The 18,103-nt window shown below is 38.5% G+C and overlaps 1 long non-coding RNA gene across 1 annotated transcript in view; it reads left to right on the plus strand.

Moving 5' to 3' along the window:
* LOC120752799 (uncharacterized) overlaps nt 1–18,103 on the plus strand; it is a 164,807-nt gene that overhangs the window by 110,509 nt on the left and 36,195 nt on the right. The window contains exon 3 of the long non-coding RNA XR_009207843.1: nt 10,820–10,942. This is a non-coding gene — a long non-coding RNA (uncharacterized LOC120752799). The remainder of the gene's footprint in view (nt 1–10,819; nt 10,943–18,103) is intronic.

The following is an 18,103-nucleotide window of genomic DNA, read 5'->3' on the forward strand; positions in this document are numbered from 1 at the left end:
TCTTGATAAATCTATCCTGAACAGCAATGAATAAACTGCAGAAATTTTGAATTAATTCTGATATGTTTTATCAGAAGTATGAACAAGCCTTGCTCCCTTTTGTTTTCTTTCTCCTGTTCTCTCTCTCTCAAAGGAATTCTTCTGCAAGGTGCTTTATTATTGCTGTCTAGGTTTTCTTCCAAGATCTAAGATGTAGTGCTACTTCAGAAATGGAATTAAATCACTTGAATGAAAAGCCTTGTGTCATCTCTGATGAAATTCTAAAGTAACTAAGTCTGGGTACACCAAAACATGGCTTTCTGTTTTCCTACATTGGTTTTCTTGATTTTTGTAGATTAAGTAGAATGTTTGATTCTCTACAGGTAGTACTGCTGGCAAAATCTGTGATTCTGTTTTCTGTAGGAAGATTAATATTTTTAATTGTGTGAAAGATGCACTACTCAAGCTGCAATTAGCATGAATTCAGTCTGCCTCAGTGTTCCTGAACATGTGCAGTCCCAGGATTACACTGATTGATCAGAGACTTCTCCTGCAATTTCCCCTTGCACATACCATGCATCATGCCAAGTGCGAAAAAAAGATTAAGAAGTACAGAAGGGAGCAATAAATTAGAGCATATTCCTCCTGAAACCTGAGACATTTGAAAAATGCTGGAGAGTTCTTAGTTTTAGCATCCTCTAATACTAGTAAATGGTTAGGAAATCTACTTTAAAGGTCTGTCTTCTAAACACACTTGGTCTCCTGAGAAATAATGGCCTGCTACCTCTGTGGCATCATTAATTCAAGTAGCAGAAGCTTGTACTAGAGCTCTATTAAGTATTGTTCTGCATAAAGAAATTTATATTAATAACCTAGGCACTTTTACTGTGATTTCATACATTGAACCAATGGTAATGTTGTAAAACTTAGGAAGCCAAAAGTTTAGAAATACTGTAGCTGGTATTCTCTGCAATCTTAAGTTGGTATTCATGAGCATAAACATCATAATGCACTATTTTATTACATACTTCTTTCCTCCAAAAGGCTCTAGCCTCATTAAATACATAGAATAGAAATTATATCCTTTGCTGTTGCAAAATGAGGTGTGTGGTAAAAGAATGAAGGGTTTATTAGGAGAATGATGTCATGGAAAAGGCAAATAAATGCCATTCTTATCCCTCGTAGTCTTTTCCTGCATCTGCCACAAAATAATGTGGGGAAGTTTCTTAAATTTTTATAAGTTGTCACTTATTATAGATCTTACTTTCTACAAACCTAACTCAGTGCTATAAAAGTGCTGAGCTCTCACAACCACAGCTGATGTCTAGTGGAGTTTTGCTTCAAAATAGAAAGTTCTTTAAAAGGCTATATAAGCAGATAAATAAAATGGTGTTATCAATTTAGGATATAAATTCTTGCGTTTTTCACTTCTGCTATATCTTGGTTGCTTTGTCTGAAAAATGGGGACAGTAACAAAATTGACTGGAATAGCTGAGGTGTTTAGGGGAGAATACTGTAGGAAAAAGAATACAGGAAAAAAATTAGCAACTCTATAGTCAGCATAGGACACACTGTTGTATAAGAAATAAGGCCAAGGGGTAAAATTAGGGTAAAAGTGACCAAGGGGCTATAACCACTCACTCTCTGAGCTCTGTCTTTCCTGAGTGCAAATAAGACAGGAGTCCAATTGAAAAATTCTATGCATATAATTTATAACCATATCATAACCTCTATGTACAGTAGAATTGAATTAAGACTTCTGTTATTGCCTATTCTGAGCCCTTGACTTGTCAACTTGATGGCCTTTTTCACCTTGCATACTTTTTTTCCTGTAATGAAAACTTCATACACATAAAATTTGAGAATGTATGAGTAGGTATGCATCTGGATATAAATTCTCCTAAATTTTTATGGATACCTCTTACATGCAAAGAATATGCAGTGTGGACATATAGGTAGACTTTCTTCCAAAGGAAGTCCCCCTTTATTAGTGTTACTAACCAGCTTGCATCCATGCTGAATGAGCAGCTGCAGAGAATCAGGGTATTGGAGATGATGCTTCCCTCTGGGTTGCTACAATAAACTCTTGTTTTGGTACTTTGATTTAAAGCACTGAAAATCTCCAAAGGAATATGTCAGGACACCGAAGGATTCTTTTCCATTTGCAGTACAATGGAGAAAATATTCTTAGGCTCTCCAGAGAGATAAATATGAGATTGCAATACATTAATTGTATTTAAAATTAAAGTGTGTTGAAAGTGCTCTATTGAATATTAAGTAGATCCTATTATAATATACCTCAGATCAGAGTATAGGATTTTCCCTTAATACTTTGCAAGCTACTGCTTATCTTAACTATAGAAGACATTCTATACTAAGGCTTATTTTGGCTATAGATTCAAGGGTCCTGAGTCTAATATGGCCTGTAGGATGACTGAGCTGCAGTAGTACTTGCTGAATGATTCATTGAACAGTGTTCCCATCATCTTCAAAGAAAAATACTTTTCCTTTCTGCTCAGTGAACAGAAGCAGCTGCTGTGAATATGGTTATTGACAAGAGGCTAACAGAATCAAATGAGTAATATGAGAGGGGAAGAGAAAGCACATCTATCGTGTTCATGCAGGAGGTAATAAGTAATGTTGCTGTAATACCTACTTTTCCAAATGAAAATGGTTTACATTAATATATACCTCATATCTAGATTGAGCCCAAGGCATTTTTTTTAGTTCATAGACAGTATAGGATCTATATGCGTAAGCAGGAAAAACATATACAGCCAAGTCAGGAAACCCAAGTGCCAGAAATGGACTCTGTGTATCATGCAGCAGTCAAATGAAGCACATTTCAAATAATTAAGTACATACTATTTCAATAAACCATTTTGACACTATATAGGGTTTGAATCCAAAGCTTCAGGGCTAGATTTACAACCTTTGTTATTTTGTGTTGATGCAGTTACTATCAGATTGCAACTAGTACTGCTTTTGCTGACAGTAGCAACAGTAAATCATTACTCTGTGTGAAGAGCCATAATGGAGAGCTGCACAGCACCACAGCAGGGACATGTATTCTGCAGGCAGTGTAGAGGAGCTTCTGGATTTGGGAACTGGAAAATTGAGCAATTGCGATTTCAGCCTCCCATTTCATCATTGGTGGAGAAGGAGATGTACAATGTAAATAGAATGTAGAAAAGCCGAAATTCCTTGATAAGAGCTTCAGCATCTCTGAAACAGGATGTGTTTGAATTGGGCTAAATTTGGGCATCTTTTAATGGGACTAGAAAATACACATATTCTTTTCGGGATTGCTAGACAGTAAGGTCCTCTTCTGCCTACATTCCCAGAAAGACCAAGTCACTGACATGGCTGAAGCTGCAAGCCTGAGTGTCTCCAGGGTACATTCATTAGGCCAGCTGCTCCTGCCTGCCCTATAGAAGTGAGCTGGTATCATTACATCAATTACAAAATTAGCTTAACCAATATAAATTTTCCAGTAACATGTGTTTTGAGTCATCTCTTTTACTTCTGCTGAGTGAAGATGGGAAAGCTGCAACTTGTGTGACCAGCACTACCACCAGCACTCAGCTGTAAAAGTGCCAGGCCTTTATCCAGGAATTGGGACAGTTCAGTGTTTCAAGGCTCTGTAACATTTTTTTCTCTAGATTAGACTTTCACAGCGCTGCTGGCTGTTATTCATTAGTCTTCTCTCAGACACACTAATTTTCACCCTTTATATCAAGCCTTAGTGACCCACCCTGTAGAAGCTCATCCCCTTTATACAGTCTTCCAGTTATTATGCCTGAAGCTAGCAAAGTCAAATGATGTATGTTTCAGACAGGCATCTAATCAGAGTGATTTGTAGGCACTCTGAGAGGAACCAAAGTCCAACCAGTGCCCCAGTGATAAAAGCCCACTGATTAATCCCAAGGCTACACTTTGCTGTGATTTGCCATTTGTGCAGAATAAATAAAACATGATCCATTTCACGGTCAACTGCTGGAAAACAGTTGCTTGTTAAATTCTCTCACTCACAGATATGAGAGAAAGAGAACTTGTCTGGGATTCTACCCCAGCCTTTTCCCCCCAAACTAAGATTGTTAATGGGTAGGTTTGGTGTTCTAGAAACGTTTGCTAATGACTACATGATTTAATATAGTAGATGCTGGTGGATTGATTTAATTTTTTCTAATCGGTTTAGACAGAATTATATATCCATCCATAAATAGCTTTAAATGCGTGATAAGCATATCAAAGGCCTGGCTGGAAAAGAGAAAGCAATCTTTCAGAGAGGCCTAAAAACTAAGAAACTCAGAATGTGACCCGCTGCACAAGCTACAGCTTTGTATCTATGAATGTTCTTTTTTTTCCTTGAGAGACCTTTTGCCAAAGGAGAAGCAAAATATTTGTTCAAATATGATTTAAATTCCAGGGGGATTTTTTTGCTAGTTTATTTATAACCTTATTGTTTTACAAATAAGGCTAAAAAATTATCTGTTGGGAATAGAGGCTCTTTCTTACCTAGTCTCCCTTGCACTGTGCAATTGGTTGTATTCTTTGGCTCCAGAATCAGGAGTGATTTTCTCTACCATAACCAGTAAAGAAAGAAGATAATAGGTAATTGAAAAGCAGTCTAGTTTGCCTTACTTTTTCTATTTATTGTGCTTGAACTGTAGATAAAACTTTTTATACCGGTAGAAAGGAACAGGACAGTACTTACTGCATCCTAAGAGAGAAATATATTGTTGAGGAAAAACACACCATTGTTTGGGGGGGGGGGGGGGGGTGGTTATATGCAAACAGTATTTTGAAGAATCTAGTTTACTGTTAAGCTGCCTTCATGGTTCAGTGAGAGCTGACATCCTGAATCCAGGATACTGGTGAGAGATTACGGAGCTCTCTCAGGATACAGCCAAATGTGAGTTCTTTCATTGCAAAGACATTTGGCTTTTTGTGAGCAGTAGGAGAAGACAAAAAAGTGAAAAGGACTTCTGTGTTGGACAACCACATGACTGGATAATATAAAAGACAACGTTATCTTTGGAGGAAAGAGTGGAGAAACAGCATGTTATTTTATGGCTTGAAGCTAGAATGAGCCTCTTTTGCAGAAGACAGGTACTTATTTCCCTTATATAGTAATGCTGCTGTTGGGTACCACTGGCCAGTGGTACTTTTTACTAATGACAGCAAGCCATGACTGGGTGTGTCAGAAAGAAAAAAATGAGAACTAGAAAATTGTATTTTTCCACTAAGTGATTTAGCAGAAAGGTAGGTGGAAAAATAATTCTAAACACCACGATTCTAAGAACTGTAAGAAAAAGGGTTGGCTTTACTTCTATGTGTACTCTGAATTTTCCATTTCTTTTACCCTAAGTAGTGCTGTGTTTGAGAATTAAAGGTCTGTAACAATCAGTTTAGTTTGACACTCCAGCTTAGAGTTGTAGCATGAGAGAATAATTTATTTAAGTGCCCAGAGCAGATGAGTTTTCCCTCTTGGATTTCTGGTATGTATTTAAGTTAGTTTTATTTTGTAATTTTATTAAGGGGCCTTAGGTTTTGAATCAGTCCTTTACTCCTGCCAACAACACTCTCTGGCAAGACACACAGCTTGATCTGGAAGGAGTCATTCTTAATTCTGATGCGACACTTACTAATGCAACCATCTCCAGCAGACATCAGCACCTCAGCCTCTAAATCAGCCCAAGGGACCTCCAGATGCTGTGGTTGAAACTCAAGTCTGAAAGGCCTGAATCAATTTTCATGTCTGAAAAAGTTTGCCTTCTGTGTGCCAGGGCAAACTATAGAATCAATTCAAAACTGTAGGGAACCTTTTCACTCTCCCATTTTCATCTCTGCTCAGTAGCTAGAACCGTAGGTAACACATCATTCAGAGCTAGCAGCATGGATGCTAATGATGGCGTGTCATTTTAGAGGAAAAGAATGTTTTGTTGACAGTATAACTTTTTGCTTTAAGATTTGGTTATTTTACGTGCAGCAAGATGTATTTAGAGATGAAGGCAATATGAGGGTTTTATTTAGGTTTGTGACAGCTGCCAAAATTTGTTGTCAGACTCATACCCACATTTTATTTTTCTTCGGAGTGGTTCAGTCCGGTCTTTTAGAGATCTTTACATGCTTTTGTAACACTACGTTAATACTTCTCAGCTAGAAATTTGGGAAAATTAAAACCCTTTCCCCTCTTCAAACATCTATACGTTCAGCAGCCCTTTGTTCCATACAAATGAAGAATATTATGAGAAAATTAAATTTTTCAGGGTTTTTAATTTTGGTCATTAAAAAGATGAATCTGGTTTTTCAGTTGATTCTTGGGGTTGCTTGGGCACCTGTACACCAAATTGTTGTTAAAACAAATTTTATTAAAGATAAATTCTTTGCTGTGTCCTGGAACACCTGCTAGTAATACATAGCCTCACTGGAAGAAAGCTTGCCAGTGTGATTTTGGTAAGCATTAGTATCTTCTTTCTTCTTTTGCAGTTGACTACCAATATGTATTTCTTGTATGAAAGCTGTTCCTCTTCTAATGAGCGCAATTGTTGCAGTCATTCCAGGATTTCCTTCTAGTGAGCCTAATGGCACTATCCAAGAGTAACAGGGCACTGCAGCACCCATCTCCCATTGCAGAAGTAGCCAACATAATTCATTAAGAAAGAAAAAAGCATTTTACTTTACTTAACAAATGACTAGAAAGACTAAGCAATGGGGCTAAGCAACTGATCTTTACAGAATGGTACTTTTAATCCATGGTAATTCTGAATTACTAATTTAATTTGCAAATTAGGTGTCTGTAGAAGTTTAGTAGCTACTTGGCAACTATTTCTGTCCAGCATTCCCAAATGCATTTTTAAAAAATTATTTCTACCTACTAGTGACAGAATTTTGAATGCTTAACTTTCCATTTTCCCTCATCTCTTATAGTGAATATGGTATTTTTGTTGTTAGTGGGAAGAACCTTTGCGTCTGTAGAAACATATTCTTTTTCTGTTGGCCTTTAAAAACCTCTTTCTGGATAGGTGCTAACAGAGAAAGTGAACCTAATTGAGACACTAATCACACATTCTTTTAAATCCCTTGTAAGGACAAAATCAGACTCAGAAATAATTCTGATTTCTTACTAAGTGTAATTTCTCCTAAACAAAACTACTGATTTGGTTGTGTTTTCATATGTTTTCTGAGCTGCACGTCTCCATCTGTGGCTGCTCTATGTGCTCGAAACATGAGATTTACGTTGTCTGGTTCGTACTAGCAGTGCAAGGTGCTTTAGGGAAACTTGTGTTTTTGAGTTTGTTACCAACTGATTAAGGGGCCATCTGCTCCAATATGGAGGGCTTCTCCCTGGATGACCAGTTGTGTGAAAAGACATTGTGAGGTAGCTGGGAAGGAGCATCCTGCTTACTCAGCCGGAACTGAAACATCGCTGATGACATCCTCAAAGAGTGCACCCATAGCTGCCGTGTGAGCTCTACTCACACTTCTCTTGCATGCAGTGCTCTTGCTGAGACATGAAGTGATGCTGCTTCCGGGAGGTCAGATTATCAGATCTTCAGTCTTTTTTCTTCCCAGGAACTCTGCCATCTGGTAGGTAAATGCTGGGATACTGCTTGAAATCAGACACAGTATAAATCTACATGTTAGAAAAACTCTTAGATGTTAGTTAACATGTTAGAAAGAAAAAAAAGGAAAAGGATGTATACTGAAGGGTTTTGTCATGGTGATGTATCTAATTATATGCTCACTTTTTAACTGCTACTCCCTTTCCTAGGATCACAAACTCCATGCTTAATGAACCGTGACTTCAGATATGCTATCGATACTGGAAGCCAATTCCTGGCTTCCAGGATTTGCATCATGTTGCAGCCGTAATGTGAATACACATGTAGATAGTACACATCAAAGAAGAACAAGGGCAGACAAACACCACATATTTTTAATAACTAATATTTTTATTCTGAAAGTGCAGAAACTGGATTTTTAATTTTGTAAGAAGTTTTGTGTCTTTAAAGTTTGTCTTGTCCCAAAGTAAAAAGAAGAATGGTGACTTTGGGGGAAAGTCCATTAAATGCCTTCCTAAACCAGTGTTATCATAATGAAACCAGGCTTATTTTAAATCAAATGTTAATGAAATTTTAGATTTTATTTTATTTTGACCAATTGTTTTGAAAACAGGATGGTTTGCAGCATAATCTGCATATTTTTCCAATTCGACTACTACTGTAAAAAGATGAAATATCTGTGAGCAGGCTTATCTAGTGGGGGAAAAAACAACAAACCCATACCAATCCTGATTTGGGATTTTTGGAAAGCTCTAGTTTTATCCAAGAGATATTCTCTCTTGTAGCTTGTTCTTGGGCTCCAAAAAAGGGCTGATTGCAAAATGTTAGCATGGTACATGAGAAGGTCTGGAATCCCCAGAGCAGCCAGTGATAAAACCACACAAAATCACATGGCTTCCAGGCTGGAGGGGAGGAGAACTGGTATTCTGGGAATTACAGATGAGAAATATTAGCTAGGTTAAGTAAATGGCATCTTAGTTTCCTCCTGTCAATATAATGGAGCAACTGGGGACAGAAATAAAGGTTACTTACAGGAACTGAACAGCAAGGTAGATTTTTCTGAAGATTTGCATTAATTCATTGCTACACTTAAGACTTCCAGCTTGGACTTTTTTAAGAGACACCTTTTATCTTTTCAAGATCCTTGAGTCTGTGCGATAATTCATTTTTAACACAAGTTGTTGGCCTTTAACCCTTGAGAGAAATCAGATGGATTTGGTGAGCTGATTTAGAACTTCTGCTCTTGGATGCTTCATTTGCTACCCAGAATTGTAGACAGAAGCTTTTTTTCATTTTCCCAAACTCTACCTGTGCGTGTTCTAATGTCTCCTCTTACCCGCTTGAATGATTCTCTCTAGTGCTGCTTTATGCAAGCCACAGCACAGCCAAACTCTTCTCAGGGATTGAATGAGTGACAGCATGTATTTTCAAGGTACACTAAATGAGAAATGTGCAATTTAAGCAAAGCATTCACACATTTGAATGAAAGACTGAAACTGTTGAAACTGCAGCTGCTGGCAGGAAATTGATGTACCAGTTGCTATTTACCTAGCAGAAATTAGTTCTCTGTGATCAGTTTTATTAAATGGGATGGAAAAAGTAAGCATTCCCTCAAGAGGGTTAAAAAAATGTTCTCTTCAAAGTTGAGGGAGTTCAACATGCTTCTTCCCTCTGTAATTGCTGCTTTTTCTTCATGTCCCTTGCTGTTTTTTGGTTTGGTGGTTTGTTGGGTGTTTTGTTGTTGTTGTTGTTTTTTCCTGAAAACATAGTACCATAAAATAGACTACTAAGCTTTCCTAATTGGCATTTGACCCCATCCAGAGCTTCCCCTTGCACTTTGGAATCAGTGAGTCAGTGACAGAAGCTCCACAAGAGGAGATTCTTCTGTCAGAACATTCTCCTGTGGAGCACAGGCGAATGCACCAGGGCTCCACCTTTCCTGAGCACACAAGACAGACACCCTGCAGTACAGAGTAAAGTTATATCTGAACAAAAAGGTAGGTTTCTGTTTCTAACAGTAACTTTTTCATAAGTCAGATAAGTCCCTAGGGAATCTTGCTGTCATGGAGAAAGAAGTTCAGTTGGTTTCACACTCAAATGCTTCAGGGTTGCTTGATCTGTCAGAGTTTTCCCTATTGAGGGGCTGTGAATTGTTATTGGTTATTACTATAGCACAGCAGTATGCAAGATGCACCACACTTGTTAACTTTGCAAAGTTAATCTGCATCTCAAAGCACTTGAAGGCTGTTTCTAGAAGGGAGGAGGTCTGCATGTGTCAGATACAACTAGAGAACATAAAAGAACCTCTTAAATCTAAGGCTGAAATGAAGTTTTTAGGAGAGTTTTCTAGTAGCACAGATCTGGTGTATAGTCCAAAGCAAGGACAACCATTCCCCATCCTGCTAAGCAATCAAAGACACAAGGGGCTGGAGCTACAGTTTTATTTAATGGGAATCCAGTAGTCACAGCTCTTTCTAATTCTGCCCAGGCTCTAATAGAGAGCTCTAATGTGAGAGTAGATGTGTGATACTAAAATGATAAAAAGTGCCTCGTATTACTCTGAAGGACCAGAGCAGTACTATGTTATTTAAGCCAAGATATCTGTTACCTGGGAGATGTTCCAGAGTCTGGTGGTTTTGCAGGGTGAAGGCTCTCCAATAGTTCACTAAACCAGCTTTATCTTACCTATCTACTTTTCTACTAAAATGTAAAGCAGATGGATTGTGGATTTTTGTCTAGCTATAGTAAATCTATCTTGGAACTAACCCTGGAACTAATCACTTGTATTTTTCAAGCCTGTGTGCCTAAAATTAAACACCTGCATCAGTCACTTCAGGCACTGGAAAGAAGAAATAGGTCTTGTTTTTCAGAGCAGTTAATTCAATGACAGGACTTGCAAGTACCAAGGTAACGGTTACTGGCAGATGAAAGTACTCAGCACTCAGAAAATTCAGGATTCCAGGAAAATTTTCAGCAGGCATGCTTAAATGTTTGGGCCACTGTGTTTCTTTATAATGAAGATTTTCTTCCTTTTTCTCTTTTTAATTCCTCCACACATTTATTTTAGGGCTTTTTCCATCCATTTGGTCTCTCTTTTGTTTTTTATGAATCTAGCTTATTGCTAGTAAATCACAGGAGAAGAGAATAATGGAAACATGGCTGAATGGGATATTAAGAGGTTGCCTAGACCATCCATTTTTCCTGCTGAGGAACACAAACTAAAGCCACGATATGCAACAGAGCAAAGTAAAAGGTTATTCCTCTCATTTTAGGTTCGGCTGGGTATCCATGACTCTACTGTCAGAGGAAGGCAGTGCTACCAGGAGGTCACAAAGGGACACAGTCTGAAAGAAAACCAAGTTGAAGCAGCAATGTATCTCCTCCATACCTAAAAGGTAGGAGACTCGGCATCAACTCTAACTTTTTCTTTGTTCCCACCTCATAGAACTATCTCAGTTTTAAGGCACTGCTGAGAGCAGGTACCTTTAGGGCTTGAAAAGGACACAGACATGGGCTTGCAGGTTGGGCATGAGACTGAGGATGCATGAACACCAAAAGAAGGTACATGTACTGGAGACTGGTGGAGCAGGGGATAAGGAGTGATGAGGCAGGCAGAGTAAACTGGCAAGGAGCTGATGTTGGTTACACTGGAACTTTTCCCAGGAAAGGCTGGAGATTGTTGGATTTTATTTCTCTTCTCCATAACAGGTTCAGCTTTATCTGAGTATTCTTGAAAAGCATTTGCCTATGGAAGTAGCATGATAGTGTAAGCATTTGAGAACAGTTTAAGCAACTTATTCCTTACCTTTCTATGCTTGTTATTCATAAAGTTTTCTGAGATATGCCTCTCCACAGCCTCTTTAGTGGCTGTTAATGCTTTTGCCTTCTGAAAGAAGTGTTTTATTTCTGTAGTGGTAGTCAGAGCACAGCATATTCTCACTTTGTTTGCAATGTTTCAGCATCTCGCTCAAGTCATTCTAGTCTTTGACAGTGTCTTTGGTGTGTATGGGAATGATTTTAATGGGCCAAGTTTTTTCTGGCATTCTGACAAATGAACTTATGAACCTAATTTTTCAAACTATTATACTTTCTAAAGCTGGATTACAGGCTTCCAAGAATATCTAGAATCTCAGGGGTGGAAAAAAATATATATACACTTGCCATAAAGCATCACTAAATAGATACATACACAACTCATGGTTATGAGACTTTCAGCATTGCTTGAAACCCTATGAAATTAACAGAAATTTAAGGCACCACTTCCACCACAGTTAAGGTAGAAGTTAAGAATGCTAGTTATTTGCTAGTGTTATCTGTTGGCCAACAAAAGTGGCTGGCACTGTCATGAACATTTTCATGGTGAATAACATGCTGGTCAGGTAGCTGAATTACTTATGCTCAACTGCACTGCTAAGCAATGGGTCAAGGTTGGTTATGTGAATGAGCAAGTGCAAGCTTGTTTCTGAGCAGATGTGTAAACAAGTAGTGTCTTGTCTGTTTCCTAAATGGTGTATTTTATTTCCCACCCAGACCAATTACTTCAAAACCACTTCATTCCATCACTTCAGATAATGGTGAGCATGTTCTTTGCAAACAGCCAAACACAGTCAAAGCAAATGTGGCAAACTCTGTTTTGGAAAACATCTGTGAGATCCACCGTGTGCTCATATTACTGTTGGGGAGCACTGTTCTCTTAGGTCTGTTACTGAAGAGAGAAACAGGTTGTTTTTTTTTTTTAAAAAAAACAGCAAAATATGTCAGAAAAAATGTTGATATGTGCATTTTAGGAACATCTTAGTGTGTGACAGTCAGCTACCTGCAAGTGAAAGTGAGGATAAGGCCAGTTAGATTAGGGGTGATAAAAAGCATTGCAGGCTTGCTTTCATTCATTCCAGGACACAAAGAACGTGAAACCAAGAACATCTTTTAGTGCACAGCAGCAGAACAAAAGCATCTAGAGAGTACATGAAGCAGACACCCTCCCTAACAGTTTCCTCTGCTTTTTAAAGGATCAGAGATTCAGCCTGAAGAAATTCTGCTTAAAGGTAGCATTTTCACCTGGCTTTCTCCTGGCTGCTGTTGTGGACAGCTGTCTTGATCAGCTCCATTGGCAAGGTGGGACTGTATGAGAATAGAAAAAAACGCAGCAGCTTTTGAACAGCAAGTACAACAAATATGACCTAGGTGAAAAGCTGCAAACACAGGAGAACAGAGTTGTGCCGTCAGCATGCTTTTAGTTCTTTATATTTGGGAGGAGTTGTCAATTTATATCTTTGATGGACTGTAGAAAAGAACACAGAATGTAGTCTGGTACCTCAGGATGCTGTGGTTGATAAACAGACCCGAGGCTTAGTGCAGGATTAAAGGAGGAAGTAGGTGATACAGGTATATATGCCTGTCATACAAGGTTTGAAAGCAAATCAGATGAACGTTGTACTTATAATTCAAAGGGTGATAGGGAAGGTCTCAGAGCAGACAGTGTTGAGAAGCTCCCAAGAGCCAGGCAACAGTATTGAGCAGGAAACATTCACCCACAGGATTCTCTAAAAGGTGAAAAAGGGAGTTGTCTCTCAGAGGGTAACACACTGCATAAACTATTTCATGTGCTTGCTAAAACTATGAATCAGGAGCATGGAGACCCTTTTGCAAAGGGCGTTTATGGGCTCCAGATACATAGTTATTACTTTTGAGGTATTAGTTCTGTTCTTTGTTTTGCTGCAAGAGCATTGGGAAGCTCAATTATTTTTGTGTTGGTTTCCCTATCTATAATCCAAAGACTAATAGTATTCTATGCTTTAAAGAAATTTGCAAATACTAGCGAATTAAATTGGTTAGCTGTCTGTAGGCTTCATGTGATTTAGAAGTAGAGCATTTTGTTCTACAAAGCTTGAGAAATTTCTTGCCTGGGAATAAGCTTCTCATCCTGCTGTAATATGTAAAGAGTATGAAAAAAGATGTTGTTTGCTTAAAAGTACTTTTCTAAAAGTTGTCAGTTGGGTGCAACTGTGAGACTGTGGAGGAATTGGATTTGAGCAATTTTTTTAAAAAGTGTTTGAGTGATATTAATTAGATTTGGAAAATTATTAATTCTCATCTAAATTAAATAAATTTCCTAATTTTTGCAGTAGCCAGGTTATATGTGATACTCCTCCATCCGATCAAAAGCAAAAAAAATACCTAAGTACCATTTTCATAAATAACAATGGAAGAATAAATTTCCTCCAGTTTTATTCTTTTGGGCTATAGAGGATACATGTATATCTCTGCTGACTGTGTGTCTGAATTGGCAGACAACACATTAGAGCATTAGAGCCTGGTTTCCTTGCCAGCCTATACTTAAATGTAATGTTTCCTACAACAAAATAACAGTAAGACTGCATGTTAAAACAAAACAAAAAAAACCAAAAACCAACCAACCAAACAAACAAAAAAAACCCAGAAGCAACACAAAAACCTCAAAGACCCTAGACCCTATTTGTATTGAATGATTGGAGCCTCCCCTTGTATTCTTGATTCTTTGAAAACAAAGCTGAAATTAAGGCCACAGCTCTTCCCAGCAGCAAGGGCTCTTAGACATTTCCTCAGTATTTTGCTTTGATAACTGTGCAAGACTGAAGTGGCAATAGGTAGACTTGTAGATCACGCATGAACTCAAGTTCAGGCTGTTGAGATTTTCAATTGAAGAGCAAGGGGGAGCATAAGAATAAATACATCCATGTTATAAAACACTTCTCAGAAAGATTCAGATGACAGGTGCTGTAGCAACACATCGGATCTTTTTTCTGTTTACAATTTTAATAAGTACTTGGTTTTCTGTCTGCATCAGTCCAGTCACAGAAGAAAGCCGAACAAAATGTGTGCACTAACTCAGTGGTTGGTTCATGGCTGCTGTTTGAGGTCAGGGTTCTTTCCTTGCTCCCATATTTCTGCTCTCTGGTTGAGCTCCCTGTTCCCACACTGGCATAACAGATACAGATACCTCAGCTTCCTTGTCATTTAGCATTTTCACTAAGCTGAAGCACAAAGAACATTTTTACTCCTGTGGGTAAATAAATGCTAAGGCAGTGTCTGGTGATTCCTCTGAAACCTCAAGATGTCTCAGAGCATAACTGATAGATTTGATTAAATGGCACCCGTAAGACTGTTGTTGCAGAAGAGTGATTAAGCCTAAATTATCTGAAAGACTCTGACTCAGGATATAAACAATGCAAGAGCAATTGAGAGACCCTGAATCATGAACTGTGACATGATATATCCTGGAGTTCAATAAGCTAATGGTGCTATTAATGACTAAGCTGAAGCAAGCAGAGATTTTGTTTGCTTCTGATTTCATGTCTTCTACCGTCAATCTCTGCAGGTGGCTAAACATACAAAAGTACTTATAAAGCGGGGGGAAGGAAAATCGGAAAAAGAATAAAGTAGGAAAAGACAAGCAAAGGGATTTATGCTTTTATTTACTTCTGAAAAATTTCCTGATGTCCCTAGGGTAATGGTATTCACAGTCAGGAAGGGAGGAAGGTCCCCCAAGCTCTTGTTGGGGTGGGGGACGAAGAATAAGGGGCAGATAAGAAAACAGAAATGTAAATGTAAATGAATGTAAAATACAGCCAAGGTAAAGAGGACACATTTTTAGACTGGGAAAGGCAAAAAGAGATGGGGGATGCGGGGTGGGGGGGGAGGAAAGAAGAGATGTCCAAAAAGTTGTCAGGATTTTTTTTATTGTTTCTTCTTGAAATTCTCTGAGCACCAGTGGCAGTAGTGCACAGAGGTTCTTATAGGGGAAAAATAAGCTAGTCAGTAAGTTGTTTACAAATTATTGTGGTGAAATTTTCACATTTATTGGCACAGAAGAATTTATTGATCAAAATCAGGTAATCCTCCCTCTCTCTTGGTATATAATGATGACAGGAAAAGCTGAATAGCATGCTCCCTTGGAAAAACAATGTTATTCCATAATAAATAAACTGAAATTTCAGTGACAGACCTGACAGGTTTTTAATCTTATTTTCATTGTATCTGAAAGAGGGGGAAAGTAGTGGAGTTAAGTCTCTCTTATTGTTTTCCTTAAATTAAATAAAAGGAGTAGGAAGGAGATGGGAGAGAAGAGCCGACTACTGAACAATGATGTTATCTTTCTAGTCATTTCTATGGCAAATGAAAGTGCTTCTCAAGGATGAGTATCATAATGAAACCTTATGCAGTGGTCATAGGGAATTGCTGCCAGAGCCAGAGAAGTGAGTACAAAGGACTCAATATTAATGAAAAGTGCCATTAGGTATTTCAATGTAACAAGCAGGTTTTTCTCCTGTAGTGACACAGTAGTGACAAATGGTTCATCTTAACTCAGTGTCCTTTAAGTCATGCCAAAACTTAATATTAAGGGGAGAAGGATGCTCACTCATCTCTTCATGAAAAATGTTAGTAGCCAGGTCCTTATGTTTGCCTTCAAGTTGGCTATGAATACATAAAAATGTTGGCTGTGCGTGAAGAATGAGGAGATATTCATAATGTGGAATGTCTCTTTTCATTAGCATTTAAGTAAAGATAAGACTGCCCTGCTTGACAACATGCAGACAAAATGAACAGTGAGAGAGAACAACTTTTAAAATTTTTCCTCACACTTGATTAGAAGCTGACCAGGTATCAAAATCATAAAGTATTCTCTAAAATGAAAATCCCTAATGGCTTCATTAATACTGTGAACTGACATGAAGCTTCAGGCAGAGGACTTTAGGGTACCCTGGCATCTAAAGAGGGGCTCTCTGGAGAGGAGGCTTCAGAAGTGCTGTTACCACTGCTATACTTGGTGTTGAGATAGAGCAGGATATTATTGTCTTTACACATTGGAAGTATGGGATTCTGTCCCCCTTGGTGGTGAAAAGCAGGGCTTTACTTTGCACACCCACATCAGAGCTGCTGCATGTAAGGGATAGCAGCAGCCTAAGCTCATCAACTGCTTTTAGCAGGAGATATTTGACTGCCACAGAGTTTGTTTGCAGAATTGGTGTGGGAAACTGCATCTTCAGTAGAGCCGTCACTCCTGCAGCGAGTGGTGGGTGTTTGCTTTTTTGGCTAAGAAGTACAAAAACGGGGAATTTTTTAGTATTTCTATATACGCAGTGGGCTGTGCCTTAATCCAAACTAGCTTGTGAGGAACTAGAATAAAAGCCAGAAAAAGTCTGAGTGCAGATAATGTTTTCAGTTGGCGGTCAGAATCACCGAAATGCAGTTATGCTACTCTGGCCATCTCTGCAGGGGAGGATCAAAAGGAAGTTGAGTGTTGGAGGTAGATTGGATTAAACTGTAGGAGTCAAGAAAAAAGGCTGCATCCAAAGTTCAGAGTGCTTCTTAGCAAATTATGTTTTTAATTATGACGTTGATGTTGTGAGAGCTACTGGAAAATCAAATTAGTACGGAGGATATTAGCAAATGTCCATGGTTTTTAGAGAAGAGATAGAAAATAAAAGAACTCTGCTGGGTCAGCCAAAATCCAGCAGGCTTGAGAGCCAACCATATCTCCTGCCCTGTGGTTTTCCTTTCAAGTGCTTTCAGGTTGGGCATCCAGGAATTGATCTGGGGTTCCAGCTGCATCAAGACAAGAGTGTCAACTTGCTTTAAGCACAGTGCACAGAGTCTGGAAAACAAGAAAAAGGTACAGAATCCAAACTGAAATTTGTAGTGGTGGATGCCCAAATCTGGTTTCATTTCCTCAGTGTGAGATGCACAGAATGGACAAGAAGTTCATTGCAAGTATTTACTATTAGTAGTGCCACCATGACGTATTTATTAGTAGCTAAGTATAAAATCATTTGGTGTCAGATGGATTATAGGCATATCTTTATGTTTTCAGGTGAACAGTGTGCCTTAGGCCAGCATCCTTGTACTGGCAAAGTCCCTTCATGTACTGTAAGCAATTTTACTTAAGTCTCTTGCTATATTTAATTGTCTGGTATACTACCACTGACAGGCAGGTAGACAGGTTTATATATACATATATAGTTGTCATTTGATGGAGTACTCTGCATGTAGTGTCTGTGTGAGAGTGTGTATTTACAGCAGTTCAGTATGTATAGGCCTCCCAAATCACTAGATTGCCACTAGCAATGGAGATTTTTGGGAAGAGAGTTTCTAGCTATGGTAGGGAAGATCAAGTTAAGGACCATGTTAAGTACATTGGACATATAAAATCCATCAGATAACACAGATTGCATCTAAGGATGTGGATGAAGTAGGCACGTGACATTGTGAAGCTAAATTCTTATCTTGAGAGAATTTGGGGAGGCTTCTGTTGACAGGAAAGAATGAAATGGTGCAGTCTTTTTCAAAAAAAGACATCAGGAAAACTACAGGATGGACAGTCCCCTAAGCCCTGAAAATTCTGACACAGACACTATTTCCAGGCTTGTGAAGCATAAGAAGGGAGCTGGAAACAATGCAGATTTTGAAGGACAAACTGAAGGTGATCAACATGAATGCCTTCTGTGTTGAAAAGACTGGCTCTGTAATGAGGGAAGAAGAGTGGATTTATTTTAGCAAGGCTTTCACCACTGTCTCTT

The sequence above is a fragment of the Hirundo rustica genome, chromosome 5 (assembly GCF_015227805.2).
Source record: "Hirundo rustica isolate bHirRus1 chromosome 5, bHirRus1.pri.v3, whole genome shotgun sequence".
NCBI lineage: Eukaryota > Metazoa > Chordata > Aves > Passeriformes > Hirundinidae > Hirundo > Hirundo rustica.